The sequence below is a fragment of the Ptiloglossa arizonensis genome, chromosome 6 (assembly GCF_051014685.1).
Source record: "Ptiloglossa arizonensis isolate GNS036 chromosome 6, iyPtiAriz1_principal, whole genome shotgun sequence".
Lineage (NCBI taxonomy): Eukaryota > Metazoa > Arthropoda > Insecta > Hymenoptera > Colletidae > Ptiloglossa > Ptiloglossa arizonensis.
The window spans coordinates 6443052-6459509 of NC_135053.1; the positions used below are offsets into that span (position 1 = coordinate 6443052).

At 34.2% G+C, this 16458-nt stretch overlaps 1 protein-coding gene across 1 annotated transcript in view; it reads right to left on the reverse strand.

Moving 5' to 3' along the window:
• Nachralpha4 (nicotinic acetylcholine receptor alpha4) overlaps positions 1-16458 on the reverse strand; it is a 387449-nt gene that overhangs the window by 147374 nt on the left and 223617 nt on the right. The gene's annotated exons all lie outside the window — the stretch shown is intronic.

The window sequence follows — 16458 nt, forward strand, 5'->3', positions numbered from 1 at the left end:
TATGCAAAATAGAAAAAGGATGTTCTATTGTGTTTAAAATTTTTGTCCATAATAAAGTAGACATATTAAAAAATGAGATCAAGAATCATAGTTTGTATAAAAAAAAAAAAAAAACGAATTATACACTAAAGTCGAAAATCTAAGGGGGTCTTTTACTCTATACCTTCAGAAAAATGTATTTTTTTTTTTTGCTTTTGCATCTTCTTCTCTATTAAACTGAAATTCGAAAATTTTGAAAAATTATAATACCGATATAATTTTGTTTTATCAATGCAACATATATTTTCGATGAATTAGAATTTTTTTGTAAAAACAAAAATATAGATTCTTGAAATATGTATGTATATAAAAGTGTAGAAAGTTTGCAAAAGCCATTGTCTATAGTATATAAAAAGAAAATTTTTAAAGAAATATAAAGTCTAAGCTTAACTGACTATAATAGAAACGTTTTATTATTTGAAAAGGCATGGTTTATAGAACAATGTTTCCTCATATTATTTGTCTGTTGTATTATAAGTGCTACTTGTCTAAAAACTTGGACCAAGAATTTGTCAATATCTAACATATAAAATGAAAAGTGCTGTCTGTGAAGACTGTATCCTCAAAGAAAAATGAAAATATAAAGCACATATGAAAGAATGCACCGCATCATTCTTTATAATATAGTAGGGTCAAAATGAATCGAAATTTAATTGTAGACTATGGAAATATCATCTATAAAAATGAATGTGTTCAAGCAGAAAATTGGAAAATGTAAGAAATGTAAGAAAATGCAAGAGTATGGTGGTACGAATACGGAATGAATACGGATTAAATAGAATAAATATTGAGTTGAAAACAATTCGAATGAATGTTGTACATGCGGTACTTTATCGATAAATGTGAAAGCCTTGGGATAAAAATTTACATTTTTCAAAGACAATTTATGAAACTCTACATCTTTGACGGCATTTCATCAACAACAACGACTGTAGAGGAAACAAGAAGCGAAACAGGAAGAGAGATTGAGCGTCGAAGCAGTCGCCAGAGTTCAAAGGCTACTTGGTCGTTTACAACATTAATACGATTACATTTTTCATTTTTTTTTTTTTTTTTCATAAAACCTTTATCAATATATTTGTAAGGTCTTTCTGATTAAAATATGACTAAACATGGTATAATTTGGATGATATTTACTCATTCGGAAAGCAATATTAACTCAATATTTTTCATTTGTTAGATAAGTCTCCCTTCTATCCATATTTACCGCAGGCATACAACGTGATCAAATGTGCCTTGGAATCGGTAAAATCTAGTTTCTTCCGCAGGTGTCATTTAATATAACATATAAATGAATATAATCTAAATTCTATCGTGTTTGGTCTTATTTCAATCAGAAAGATCTGTCAAATATATCGATAACATTTTCATTAACAAAAGTTAATTTTTGCATTGGTATTATTTCACCAACACGAGCATTCATTTTATCGGCTAGTGTTACGTTATAGTCAACTGAGAAATATCGTAAAATATCACATAAATCGTTTGACTGGTTCCGTAAGAAGAAAAACTTTTCATATTTATCATGTTTCACATTTATCGAGACAATACTGTATATGTAGAAATCTGAAACAATATTCATGCTGTGGAGCTGTGGTGTCAAACACGCGGTCCGTAAGTCTCTAGAACAGGGGCCACGGCCTAAAAGTTTATTTTATCGAATCATAATAAAAATTATATAATAATTGCGATTTGAAGAAGTATGCTTTAAACATCCAATGATTATTATAAGAATTTGAAAATCGATTCAGAGGATTCAAGGCATGTGAAAATGATTTTTTATTATTTCATACTCCGTTTTTTTTTTTTTAACGTCGAAGAAGCCATAGACAACATTCAAATGGAACTGATCGATATCTACTGAATACACTGCTAATAAAGAAGATAATGAAGGTGTACCAGATTTTTATTTGTGCTTGCCAGAACATTTAATTGAAATACGCATGTTTGTTGCAAGTATTTTGGCAACGTTTGGTAGTGTTATACAATTATTTTCCTGTTTAAAGATTAATAAAATTGTACACAGAGCGAGATTGACAAATAAGCATTTAAAATCTATGATACTGAAATATATATACCGAAAACGTCAGTATCGCAAAAAATTACATTCGATAATGATGACATAATGTTTAATAAAACATGTAAAGTTTCTAGTAAAAAATATTAATTTTCTTATTTTTAATGTATTGTTTTTTTTTTTTAATTTTTGTAAGTATAAATAGAAAAAAAAAGGAATGTAAAATATAAATGACTCATCGAATCGTCACCATTATTTTGAGGCACCTTTTCTTGTCTGAGGCCCTCAGACTTTTTAAAACTACCCTTGGTAACCCACGTTTATATATAAGTTTGACACCACTGCTGTAAAGAAGCAAATATAATAAAATGGGCTATAGATTCATTGAATTTTTGACCTACAAATGCATGCATTGAACGTATGATCGAATACAACAGTATATCAAAATATGTGGCCATAAATTTAAAGATGAATTCGATACGCAAAGTTTGTAAAAGAGTTCATCTAAGTGTTTGTATTATATGACCTCGTTTATGAATTACTAACATTTTTTAAATCATTTTCAGTACAAACCAAGCCAGCGTAACTGACTCCACCCGACTCTTCATGATCAACACTTTACATATGTGCTGTGTAATGTTACTGACCTTGTGAACACCTTTCATAATATTCTATGAATCACTTAAATCTATTTTGTAGATAAGGTAGTTTTGTAAGAATTTCTACTTGAAGTTATAATCGAAAACTGTATAAATACAAAAATGGAAGGTATAGATATAATTGATGACCTTGTCAATGGCAACGTTGTTTCAATAAGATGCCTATACATGAAGAATTAACCTAACAGATGTTTTGACAAGTAGAAAAACATTCTATAGAATGCACGAATGCCTTACTACAGAATACACTAAATGTCTTATTACGTTTATCAACGATAGGCCTGAAACGATTAGGATATATGATTATATCAAATAGAAGAAATGTTTGTATGTACTTTTTCCCCGATTTTTTGCGCTAAAATCACCCCTAATGTTACGCATGTATTTTTAAATACGTTCTGCGTCATATTTTTTGTGGAAATAATAAATTAAATTACTCAATATCGACAATTTGATTGTTTAGCATTATATAATTAGTGTGTTTCGTAGAATTTTTAGCCATACGATTCACTAACAGTTCGTTCTAATTGATAATACTTAATATTATACGTTTCATCATTGCTTTTAGACTTGAACCCGTAGTTTCGTTTAATCTGAGAGTTTCAATTTTACTGACAATATGACATATGTTAAAAAAAAGCTAGACAAAAATCTGAAAAGTGAGATTTGTAAACTAAGTGTATGTAGTTAATAGCAATGATTTTACGATGTCATGCGTAACAACATTTCTGTTAGTTTTTTCTATCTTCTGTAATCAGTCCCTTTGTACGTATATTTTATTCAAGAAACCGATGAAGAATCCTCAAATATTTCCAGCACAGTATGTAGTACCATGTTTGTACGATGAAATATAATATTAGTAAATATTGCACCATTTAAAGTTACCTTAGTAGTAGCGTTAAGCAGGAAGACTCAAAGTTTTAATTCATACAATTCACATTCCCACCAAGAACAGACTCTCAGGAGATGGGCCACAAAAGGGAAGATATTTAAATATTACAGTATATATCCTTTATCTACAATAAAGTAGACTCAGACTCAAATTTCGAAGAAAGCCTCCAAGTGCTTTTCTTTTCCTGTGGGCTCTACATGCACCCTAGGAAGAAATCGAAATTTCTATTTAGGAAAATTATGTTCTCTTCTGGAGAAGAGTTCCAACAAAGGAACACGAGAATTTGAATTCTACAATGGTTCAAAGAAAATATTTACGTATCCCAGTCGTATTGTATAATAATTTGATGTATCACAGATTTACGTATACCAGTTCATATAATAATTCTACATAGAGAAATGGTATAAGCGTAGTAACGGTTTGCTTTAATAGATTTTTACGTATAACGGTGTCTACTTTTATACTTCTCAATAATCTATTGTACAAAAATAATTCAAAAGAAAGAAACTCGAAGGGTCAGAAAAGTATTTGTAGCAGTTTACGTATACGCAACAGTCAATGACTAATTCGAAATAAGATTTGTTTATACTCGTATTACCAATCTGACTTCGAAGCTGATATAATATGTTCAAATTTCATACCGAAAAATATAAAGTTTGAATTTTTCAACTGTGTAATACATTGCTGAAAATCACGAAAGAACCAAAAATACTGGACACAAACACATTAGCAGGGCGACTAAAGATACTCGCGAGTTAAGAATGGCGGAATATTATCAGAGAACCATAGACAATTTTTGCTATCTGGTTATATCGCATTAACATGGAAAAAGAACGTTTGTCTTCAAAGCGTGAAAAGTTTTTTCTACTTTGTCGGAATATATGGCAGAGCTCGGGAGGGTGAAGGAGAGAAAGCTTTTATAAGTAATACGAATGGAAAGGAACAGTTGGGATTTGGTAAAATATATCCAGAGGAACCAATAAAGTTTTAAAAAAATGTTACGTTTACCGACAAAAGCGAGATTAACATATTCGAATAGGATAGAAAGAAATTCGTTTGCAAAAAAGTTGAACGCTAAGCTTTAATAGAAAAATTTTCGACCGTTTGTTAAGTATAATACAACGGTAGATACACCATTACGTAGGAGTGCAGTCAATTAATGCTGAAAAGTATATCGAGATGCAACCAACTAATTTACCAGAAAATGCATTGGACTCGAATAAGACATTGTACTTTCGATAAAACAACGTCTCAAAGCACATCGCCAAGAGAATACGGCAGTATATATTGTTACATATTCTGAAAAAATTGATTTCAACCCCACAGTGACCAAATATTAATCCAATTGAGAATCTGTGGTATCTATTAGATTTAGAAGTAAGAAAATGCAGAATATCTAATAAGAATGAGTGAAAAAGAGTGTTCTTAGGAGAATGATTGAAAATATTACTAGAAACTACGAAAAAGTTAATAGAATCGATACCAAGAAGAGTTAGAAGCCATCATTGAAGCCAAAGGGATGCACACAAAATACTAATTGTAAATACAGTATTTATTTGTTAAGAGCTCGGTTTTACTCACGTCAAAAGTTTATCGTTGTTCCCACCATATTTTATTCATTTTTGCCGCGCAAAAGAAAGAAACGACCACTCACGTCTCCCCTCCATGTTAAAAGATTGTACCAGCACCGAGTTGCGAGCTCTTAACGAATAAACACTGTAATTTATTTTGTAATGTAGAACCTAAATACTTATGAACTTACCGTCATAATCATACGGGTGGAAATAGTTTTTTATACATAATGTTCGTGTGAAATAATTTGATAACGAAAACAGTTTCGTTTAGTGTATCGCTTCGTTGCATACAAGTATTACAAAAACATTGATTGCGAATCTATAAATATTCTTTTGATACACTAGATATACCGAGTGTTCCTAAACTGTGTGATCAAAATTTTTCAGTGTATTTTATTAATCGCGTTGGTGAACAAGTGTCACGTATACATATAGAACAATCTCTGAACATTATACGATAATGTATATGTCGAAATATTTTAATTCTTATCGTTATTCAATAAATAACTATAATTATTTACATTCCACAATTGTATCTTAACAATGATAAACCATACATAATCCTATGCTTAATACTTTATTTGAACATTGGACTCATTCCGCAGATGTACAACTTTTAATTAAATAGAAAAAGTCAGGTATTTTTAATTTCTTTTCACTTATTTTGAAAATTTCATGCAAAACGGTATAATAACTTGACCTTACAAATTGCAATGGAACTTGGAAAGGAGATATTTGCGAATTCAAAAATATTTGTATGATAATTCTTCATCGATATTATTAGTAAAATACACTGATAAAGTTTAATCGAGGAGTTTAAAAACAGCCTGAATAATTACATCATGTTTCAATTGTTTTGTAATCGAGCACACCCGCCCATATCTATTCCCAAAATTTACGAAATTTTCGTTCTGCATTCTGCAGTTTACATGTTTTTTTTCTTCTGATTTCAAGTACAGGGATTCGTTCACGACTTAAGCTTGTAGAGGAACGCGAACTTATTATCAATCCAGCCTGAGTTGCCTTAAGCAGTTTATACCTCGATGCAAGTGTACACTCTGATCCGTTATATATTTCAGCGTGCAAACAAATATCGGTACATATGAATACATATGTATACATATGTATGCGACGAGACAAACACAAAAATGATATTAATCCCGATATGTGAAATTTGTATCGAGTATTTTTCATGCTGATCTGATAATCCGACAGCGTGAAAAACAGTCCGATATTTGTGTAAGTTGACATTTAAATTACGCTAGCTTTACTCAGTGGAATAAGAATATGATTCCATTACTTAAATATATTGTAAATACAAATGAATTATGAAAACAATTACGTAGATCGTACATAGAAATACAAAAGATAGATTAATTATGTTTATACATACTTTAGTATTAAAGGGATTTTTATTTAAAAGTCATGAAATCGTTCTCTATGGATTTCTTTCAAATTTTGCACAATCGTAGATGTACAACCGGTTGTCGTCGATCTTTGTATAGCGAGCTTCTAGAGTGTGGAATGAAAAAGAGCGAGTGAGATAGGAAAAAATGGAGGGAAAAGTATTTCATCTCAGGCCTGCTAGAGTGGACTCACCAGTAAGGTATCCTAGCAGACCCTGCGTTATACACCAGGACATTGGGTAGTCGGTAAAGGATCCGGTATATGTACCGATTGAAGATGGTACGGGAACTTGTAGGAAACGGTCAACGTCGAGTTTCCCTCTAGTGGCCAATGTAGGAGATGTTGCCACACTTGTTATACATTTTTCCTTAATTGTATAAGGGTCTAATTAAGAGGGAGTGAAGTAGTGCCATTCAGCGATACTCAAAATAAATGAATAAATTTTGAAGGATTGAAGAGTTATCGAAGAAATTATATTCATTTTCTTTTATCCAGTCAGATATAATACATAGAAATCGTTATAGAAAAATATACACTCTCTTAATTTTCACGAAAAGTGATTTAAATTATACTTTATTTAACGATCTCCGAGATGAGTCAGAGAGGAGAGAAATGTTTCAGTTACGATTTGTAGCGTTTAATTCGAACCATGTTTTATGCCCGCGCAACGAAGTTCACGCGAATGCATATTACAAAATAAAAATAATATAACGATTGATCTTAATTTACCTTACGCAGTACTTGTGAAACTTGTTATACAAGAAGTTGCGTATCATTCGTTGGAAAGAATTGATGGTTGGAAAGAATGAAAATATTATCTTCAGATTTTTCTGGGTAATATACAACTTATATGGATTTTGGAATCTTCTGTAAGCGGTTTTGTGTCTGGAAACGCACACGTTCAACGTTTATTTAGCGATAATGATAATTCTTGAATTCGCATGTATAAAATAATTGTGGAGCGAAGCTTAATTAGAAAGACAAGAATCCTAAAAGCAGTGAATAAAAATGATTATGATTATAATTTGGTTACAACTGACTATGAAAAATTCAAACGTATTCACAAGAATATGACCAACTATCACTGGTACAATCGTACATTGTCGACTATTTGCTTCGAGAGAAATATAAATTTCTTATTAATATAGAATGTTGTATCCCTAATTTTTCGAGTTATAAATTGTGTAATCAATATTTACAAATCATATTATATTTTCATTCCAATAAATATTACATAAAATACAGTTCAGTATCGTAATGATGCAAGAAGTATTGATTGCTCGTGTACTTACTGACTTTTATTTGGTATTTAGGATTCGGATGATATTTGGATAATTGCGCACCTGCAAAATTTATAAATCTCCATTTTTCGTACACAAAACCGCCTGGAGATGATTCAGATGCAGAGGATGTCGAGTAGAAATACATGTAAGTAACATCACCCGGTGAAGCAAAAATCTGAAAATAATTATATTTTCAGGTCTTTTCAACACATGATTTATGATATTTTTTGGTTAACAAATTTTACAAGTATATGCTTGCTCGCAAAATTTTAAATGTCATTCTATAAATACCAGAATAACATACAAATAATAATCTTCAAATAATTTTAACACAATCTTTATTCATTTCAGAAGTAATACAATTTTAATAGTGATATTTAATAGATTTGTTACTTGTCTGTTTCTTAAGTTTTACTAACGTTTTTAGGACTTATATTTCATGTATTTTAAAAACAATCGTCTCCTAAAAGACTTTTTTTTAAATGATAAAAACATTCAGTATTAAATACATTAAGTTTTTAATTTCGTTATCTTTCGCAATTTTCATAAAGTGTCCATGGCTTATGGGCAAAAAATTATAATTTTAATACTGTTGCGACAAACTGTTTAAATTTTAAACACGAAAATCGCTGTTTAACTATCAATTATATATTATATTATATTTAATTGAAAATAAGAAATGGATGGACTTTGATTATATTCGGTTGATCTAGATAAGCTATTTAATTGCAATTTGGTACCGTGTGATTGAATATGATGACTGATATCTTATATATATATATATGTACATCGAATAGCGAGTGACAGATTGTTTAACTTCAGTCTGTCCAACAAAGGGATTGCATATGCTCAAAAAGTTTTGGCTCGGAACATTTCTATTTTTACATAACGTTGGTATGAGTGTTAAAAGGCGTTATATGAGTGTCTGCGCAATAGAATTCTCTTTCTATGGTTAGTTTTATTAGTTAATAGTCTTTTGTCGTGAAATTTTCCATAGGCTTGGATAGCCGAAAAAGTTTCGTAACTAGTAGCTTCCTTTTTGTTGTTAGGGAGGATCGATGGTACAGTATTAAGCTGTAGACACGAGTATGTAATTTACTTTAATCGCTAATTATTGTTATGTAATTTTTTTTGAAAATATGACTCGCACCGTTTTCAATCAATTGTAAATACATGTATGTATTCCAAATGTACGTAATTTACCACTAAGATAAAATCGTCTACGCACTGTATCGTATAATATCCGAATAAACGAATTTAGGACGAGTAAAAAATGTCCTCTGATCCTATAAGGGGTTCCCGTTTGAAATCTCCCAAAGATTCCCCCGACCTCGAGGGAAGTGTGGAATTTCTCGCACCCGGCTACCTCGGGTTCGAAACCTACCCACTAAAGCCCCCACGGTGGCTATACTCGCACAATTTCGAGGAGACACTGAGAACTACAAACAGCATAACATCCAAGCGTTAACCAAACCCCCCTTTCTCCATATTTCAGCATTAGTATGGGGACGGGGTAGTCGTTCATCCCCCGTTCATCGGCGGCACGTTCTATTTTGTATATTTAGAGGAGGGACCAGGTCTCTGCTGAAATGCGCAGTGAGCGTGAAGGGGAGCGACCGGCTTATTGTCTATACACAGTATCTTCTGATGATCCTCAAGCGGCAAAAGAAGCGGTTTTTCCATGCTCGCCGCAAAGAATACTTATGTGCGTGACCGTTGGCAGTAGCTCCAAGCTACCTCCAACACCGTTCGGTTCAGACGAAAGCCTTGGACGCACTCAGCGCCTGGGAAACTGATAGGCAATCAATGTCTAAACACAGTCAGCACAGGAGGGAAATCGAGTCACCTGACAGAGTCGGTAACCGGAATCCTTTGGGGAGTGATGCATCCCAGTTGGGCAATCCCAATGGGGTGGTCAGATTCGGTAGGTCAGTGGTATAGCTTATAACGCAGGTTAGAGGTAGCAAATATCTAGGTGGGTGAGCTGTGATATCAACTCGGGTACCGACCTGCAGAGCCGATAGAGATTTAGAAAGGTCTCGCCTACACCAAACAGGATGACTGGAGCTTGCACTCCGTTGTCAAATTGGTAGTTGAAGTACTCCGTGCAGATGTGACGGCGTATCTTAACCCCGCGTCTATGGGGACCATGTTCGCTGAGCCGTTGAGGTAGATACAGGCACGTAAAATACAATCAGACGAAATGTCCATACACACTTTGTGTATACGTTGGAGCAAGAGTTTCAAGCATCCGGCTAGAGGGGCCTTTCACGGCCCTTGACGGTAAGCTCGTGACCTCCTGCGATACTACACGTTTGTAGAAAGAGACCATGGTCACCCATTCTCTCTTGTCATCGAGCATTGTTCTTACCACAGCCTGACAATGAGAGGTTCCCTCAATTTCCGACATCAGGACGCGACGCTGACCCGTACAAACGAGGCATACCTCCAGGGTGGGTCACGTTGTGTCCTGGTCACTGGGACAATGCCAGCAACGCGTCCTTTCGTATAGGGTGTAGGTGTTGCAGTGTAGGTGCTTTGGTAAGCGAAACCACCGAAACCTCTGCCTAGCCACTCTGACAGTTCGCTGGGCCAGCTGCTGCTAGCACTTCAGTAGCATGAGCTATCAGGTCTGACGCTTGAAAGCTTCAACTTTGCGTCCCGCCAGAACCTTCTTCCGTTCGCAGGAGATGTAAGAGCTGTTGTAATAAGCCGCATGCTAACACATGAGTAAATCCAGCGGAGGAAGCTCTGGCAGGATGATCGCCGCCTCATAAGACACAGTCCTTTAACCGCAGGCTACCTTCAATGCCAGTCATTTATAAACACAACGCAATAGTGTCAGAGCGGACTGTCGGAGTGATTGGAACGGTGCAAGTGCTGTTCTGGCACGGTGGTGCTCAAGGTTGATTCGTTTGGCCTACACTAAACGCCTGGCAACAACATGTGACAACCTCTCGTCCTCGCTGGTGGCCACTGGGCGGTTGTGGTTTCATTTCCAGTCGGTGAACTGGGCAATATGGCTCGATGAGTTGGATACCAACTGGGCAGAGTAAAATTTAAGTCTGCTCAGGGAGATAGCTCAAAGAGAAGAATCCTTAACGATGCAATGGGCCAGAGTGGTGATACGGGGCCTTTCCCATCCTTTTCAGCGATAGTTGTGCGGAGAGGATACATAAATTAGCATGATTATTCTGGACACGTCGAACCAAAATTTGATTAGAAAGGAAAATGGACTAGTGAAAACGAAAACTTCAATCTGCCGAAAAATCAAATTTCTGCAGCAAATTCAACAATAAAATGTAAAACGGCTTGTGCAACAAATTGAGAAAATCTTTTAAAACTATTCAAGAGAACACTGAAAAGGCAGTCTCTGTCGTCGTAGATTTGTTACGTCATTCTGATACTTTTAACTATTGGAGGAAACAGGTGCAGCTTCTTAAAAGGAGACACCACTGTTTCGATTTCAAAAAATTTACATTTCTTTGTTTGTACTTTTTTTAAATTGTACATTCCAACACTACTCTAAAATGTTGTGGTGGAATGCAAAACATTAATGAATACAATATTTTCCGGAGTGTAGCGACTCGGTAGTTATTTAGCATTAAAGCACTTCGATCTTTGAACTTTGAAAGCATTGTGCTATAAGTTAAACAGATTTTTTTAAATTTATGGGTAATCTTTCTCAGAAACTATTTATTCAATTGACTTGTAATTTTAATCGAGTATATTCATGCCAACGTTCCCCATCGTTATATGTGGATACTTTCGTTTTTAATACTTTTTAGGAAAATTTCAAAATTCCTCGATTTCTTTTAGTAAAATGTAATTTTTAATGCAAATCAATCTTTTAACATATCCACATGTGCAATGATAGTGACATTCATTTAGCTTCTAGAAATTTTTATTTTATTTATATTAATAATGATTTAATAATGAACTAACGAAATCGACCTCACTGCAAAATTCTTAATATATACACATGAATGTTTTTTTTGAGAAAATTTGCCATAAATATTGTTCAATGTAATTTTAATATACGTATAAAAGATTTATACGATACGTTTTGCATTGTCAAAAAGAAATGTTATAAATATTGATAAGAGTATTTTGTCATCCTCCAGTATTTTTTCATTCCGAAAAGTGGTATGCTCTTTTAAAGTAACATATAATTTATCACGAGATAGGTACAAAAATGTAATGCAAAGGCGATTAAAAAATAGAACACTGGAATGGTTTCGTTTGAAACGCGAATATATTGACTTACATATTGAACTGCTTTACGAAATCGAGAAGGGTGTTCCACTAGCCACATAGTGAGTATCTTTGAAAGAAGAAAATTTAAAGAACATATGAAGAGGGAGAATGGGTGAATCGTGTAACGAGTACTTCCACAAGAAGATAGTGCTGACAATGCTGGCGCTGTACCACACAATTGATGTCGACGAGATCATTGACTGCATCATCGAGGACATTCCGAACCCAGCTCTGAGAGACCAAGCATATATGCACCGCTTTCTATCGAGAGCATTCCTGTTGGAAGTGTTCGAGGTCTTGCCACAGTGGATTTGAGAATTTCGTCGACGCGGCAGCTGGAATGCGCCAAATGGCCAGGAAAATAGTGAGGGGGTAACGTTACTAAAACATGCCACAGTTGTGGAGCGAAGGAACATTTGGCTGCAGATTATCTAATAGAAGATAGAAATGTAAAATGTTTCTTGCGTCGTAGGTTCGGACACGTCGCGTGCAGATGTCTGAGAAGTTCAGCATCGCCTAAAAATAGTTCTACCATATCGTATTTAACCCAGTTACATCAAGAAGTGAAATATTCAATGACTAGGCTATATAACTGAACGCGGAATAACACAAATGTACTGAGTTATCTACACTACTGACCGAAAGTATGAAGTGACCTAGCTCATTAATTGCATTCTTAATAGCACAACAAATTTTCCGTAATGTGTATGACAATTAACCTCGAATTTGAATTGAATCTGATCATTTGAAAATTGTTTCATAATTTCCCTTTTCGTTTCAATACTTCATTTAGGTATTACGACACTATTTTAATTTTTTTCTAAACTAGCTACCTTTTAATCTAGCGATTTTAGTGCGTGAGAATTAATTTCTGAGAGACAAACATTCTTGATATGCTTACTATCGTTCAAGACAGCCCATCGGTAAATTGTATGTAAAATTCTTCATATGCGAGCAAACTTTAGGTATTCAATTTTGATCCCAAATGTGTGGTGAAACACTTGAAAAATATCGGCACGAAAATGAAGTTGGTCTATTGTATATTTCGAATTGGGTATGTAGAAAAGCTGTTCTGACTTTAATTGGATATTATAGCGCAATGTTAGAACGCATGTTGTACATATAATACAATGAAGATAAAATATACATAAATGGTACGGTACAATTAGAAATGCTGTTATAATACCTAATCTTAAATAAAACTTAACCTCAAGTAACCATAGCTTTGACAAATGATGCGGAGAGTGAAAAAGTGAACACACATATATGGGAATCAGAAACAAAGGTTATGCAAAAGTATTTTGTGTTGATAATGGAGGTTGAATACAAAAATTTTGAATAATGGCTTTTCCTAATAGAGAACCAATAATAAGCAGGTCCGGTACGAAGTCTACAAATTTGTTCACAAATAGAAACCCTTTCTTTGAAGAACGGTTCCTCTCATGTAGAGCTAATTGTAAGTAAACATTTTCAAAGACATATACTCCTTTGATGGAGTCTAACAGGTAGTGGAATATTTTATGAGTTATTTTCATTATATAATTCGCTAGCAAGCACATAAATGCAATTTTCAGAGAATTAACAGCACGTAAGGTCATCTCGATCTAGATCTAGTTGCACAGATTCTTACCATTTTGGGTAAAGAGGAAATAATTGAATTCGTAGCATTATATTTTTTTTTCGGCAATCATCTGTATTAAAAACGATCAGAAGTAAGTAAAATTGTTTCAACGGTTGCTGGGACGAGAGAAAAGGTTGTACAAGTATATATGAAAAGAAATCAATTGTACGATTAATACTCCTTTCGCAGTACTTAGGAGGAGAGTATATTATTATATTTTTTAGAAAGTACGTAAATTACTTTCTGGTTGTGTGTGTGTGTGTGTGTCGTCATATTTTATAAAATTCCTGCAACAAAAGAACGTCAATGTCTGATAACATCGAAATAATAATTGTATAAGTTACATTGATAATAATTATCCGTCTTCAGTCTTTACACATTTGAAAATGGTAATCGTGGTAGAATAGGTAGAGGAAACACTGCCTCACTGAGTCGCGCAGGCAGAGTAGTGGATTATATGGACGCCGTTTCTTCGAAAATCGAAGAAACGATCGGTTGGAAGCGCACAGAGTCGAATATAACCTCGTCTCTGGAGCAAATGCATGCTTTATTGATTGCTTCGAACGGAGTACAGCAAGTGGAGGTTGTACAGATCCAAATCTCTGTGTTCTGAGAGCTTGGAGAACCACGACTACTATAAAATCGTGCAACCGTTCACAAAATGGACTTCTTACGTCTCGTTGAGAAAAGGGAGGGAAAAGTCGATCTACTATTCAATCGTAACTTTTATCGAATAATTCAACTATAGTGGCAAATCGCCCGATAAACTGTACGTTCAGAAATGCAGGTGTTCTGTAATTTTTTGTCCACTGCACAAGTATGCTCCTATTCGCCACACTGGCAGTTTAATGGACGAGGTTGTAGAACAGTGTTAATGAAAAAAGTTTCACGAACCACTTTGCCTACAATCTCGTGTGAGACACGTGACAAGGAAATCGGGCCAAACGTAAGAAACACGAGCGAGTCTTGTCCACGTTTGTACATTCAAATATATTTCCTTGAAAATATTAGAATGAAATCCTTGTACAACATCTTTGAGAAAAACATTTAGCGTCCACGTGGACAGTGAGAGATGTGATCGATTTTTGCTGTTGATTATCAGGCACGCGTTATCGAAATTTAAATTGTAGGGCAAGGGGTTAAGCATCGCTGGTAAACAGTGAATGCACTGTTAACAAGTGATCATCCGAGGAATGGTCTTCGGTTGCTCTAAAATTGAATAGTAATTAATTTAGAATCGGGTGAATGAACTTTAGAGTGCAGTGCAGTAGAGAGTCGATTATCCGAAGCGTTGATTAGTTGAATGTCGATAATACGAATGACCGATTATCTGAATATAGAATGAGTAATGTATATACATATTTTAGCTACGCGTTTAACAGTGTTTATGTTACGAGACGGGTATTTTAGTTATTTCAAAGGTCCGAGTTTAATATTGCGACATCTTAACGTTGCCAGTATGTCCGTTGTTCGTCGTTTCCGGAGTTATCGGGAATATGTAAAACGTATCAGAGTAGACTTTAGTTCCTTCATTTTCTTGTATACTTTCACTTTTCTGGCATTCTATTGTTTTATGTTTTCTACTTTTTGCTTCCCAGTTTCGGCGATTTTTCGTTTCGCTCTCGAGCGGTTTTGGACGCAAATATGTGGCAATCAGACTTGCGTGAGAGCGAACGAGTGACAGTTTTCACAATTTCCTGCCCTGTCGCTCTCTCTCTCTCTGTATTCCTGCGATTTTCTTCACTTTCCTTTCCAGTCCTGTTTTCTATCTTTTGCTATTCTACATCTGTCTTCGTCTTTTTTTACTAGTTTTAAGGACGTGTTGTTCAGCGCCGCATGGCAGATCAGAGTTCGACACAGTAGAGTCCAGTTCGTCTTAGAATTTCATTTATCAGTGTCGTGGTCACGCGTGTAGCGATAAAACAACCTAGGTGTGTTGTTAAATAAATAGGACTATTTTAAAAAAGTGAAGGTGTAGTTGCTTTTGGTATTTCCACATTCTGTACTTCAGTTCTCTTAATTCTGACATGTGTAATCAAGATTTTGCATACCTTATTCAAATGGTATCTATGTACACAAATATATCACACATGGTTCACAAACCAGAATATGTAGAATACATAAAAATGTACAAACACACCATATTTTGCATATAAGTATTTATCTTATATGCAATCTACTTTTGTAGAATTAGACGTATGTAATATATTCGTGTACATTTTATTTAAATAAAATATGCAAAATGTTGATTACATGTACCGAAATTAATGTTCAAAATGCAATGAAAATTATTTCATAAATAATACTTTGCAATTTACATTAATACCCTACCTTAAATTTTAATATTTGTGGTCCTATTTACAGAATATTGTTACGATTTATACGATTCGCTGGACGTACGAGTATGTTACTAGTATTTAGGTTACATGTTTTAGAAGGTCAGTGACGCACAGTCGTGTGATTCGCATCATAATGAATCTGTGCACAAATGTCACACACCTGTCAAGTGCAATGAGTAAATATAAAATAAATTTATGAACATAAATCTATTCGATCGATCGATTAATAATTAAAATAAATTTACAACACAACAGAAGTAAGTACAGTAGTTTCCACTTTCAAAATTGTGTTCGTTCGTTCACTTCAGTGTGAAGTCTTGACAGTCTTGCCTGTACGATTTTCAACTAAAATGAAATAGGGACGAAGTAA